This window comes from Symsagittifera roscoffensis, chromosome 5 (genome assembly GCF_963678635.1).
Source record: "Symsagittifera roscoffensis chromosome 5, txSymRosc1.1, whole genome shotgun sequence".
In the NCBI taxonomy this organism is placed as follows: Eukaryota; Metazoa; Xenacoelomorpha; order Acoela; family Convolutidae; genus Symsagittifera; species Symsagittifera roscoffensis.
The window spans coordinates 13,622,446-13,623,231 of record NC_087066.1 but is presented as its reverse complement, the minus strand read 5'-3'; the positions used below and the strand labels follow the sequence as shown (position 1 = coordinate 13,623,231).

The following is a 786-nucleotide window of genomic DNA, read 5'->3' as shown; positions in this document are numbered from 1 at the left end:
AATTTTATATGATAAAAAAAGTGAATATTAGTACTAATATTAGAGTTTGAAAGCCATTACGAGGCCAAACTGTGCACTGGATAGGCGCACAGTTTTGTGTCTGTATGTTCCTGGATTCCAGAGACAAGTCTTTAAACATGTTAAAACTTTGTCGGGACGATCAAAGAAAATGGAATAACAAAAGAAGAATAAAGAGAGCGTCCTTGTTGCGGAATCCGCTTACAATTCACAAACAAAAAACTTAGTCGGCTAAGAGAGCAAAGTCAGGTCGAAATGATAATCCTTTGATTCATAGGGACAGTGGTCTAGGGGTATGATTCTCGCTTCGGGTGCGAGAGGTCCCGGGTTCAAGTCCCGGCTGTCCCCTTTATTTGAAATTAAGTCTTCAGCAATTTAACCCTGTTCAGAAGTCTTGGCTCGTCCCTGTTTTAGACCCCGGCTAAAAAAAGTTCCCGCGTTGACATTCCATACAAAAATGCTTGTCATACACTTTCATATGAGGCGTATATGAAAAAAGTTTGTATCATACAAAATTCAAGCAATAACTAAAACTTATTCCAATGACTTCTAGCACATATCTTTCTGGTTATGGAAAAAAAACTGATTTTTTTGGATTAAAACTGCTTATCATGCAAGTTTCATGCATGGAATTTTCATGATAAACGTTTTTTTTTTTGTAGAAAAAAGGTAATATTCAGAAGTCATTCGTAAATTTTTTCACTAATTAATGTTTCAACAATGCAAAAAAGGGTTTCAACCAGTTTCAAAAATGAAAAAAAAAGTTTT

General features: G+C 35.2%; 1 non-coding gene across 1 annotated transcript; it reads left to right on the top strand.

Annotated features, from left to right (window-relative positions):
* Positions 1–294: 294 nt before the first annotated feature.
* Trnap-cgg (transfer RNA proline (anticodon CGG)) lies at positions 295–366 on the top strand. Its single transcript has one exon. It is a non-coding gene; the product is annotated as a tRNA-Pro (tRNA).
* Positions 367–786: the final 420 nt, after the last annotated feature.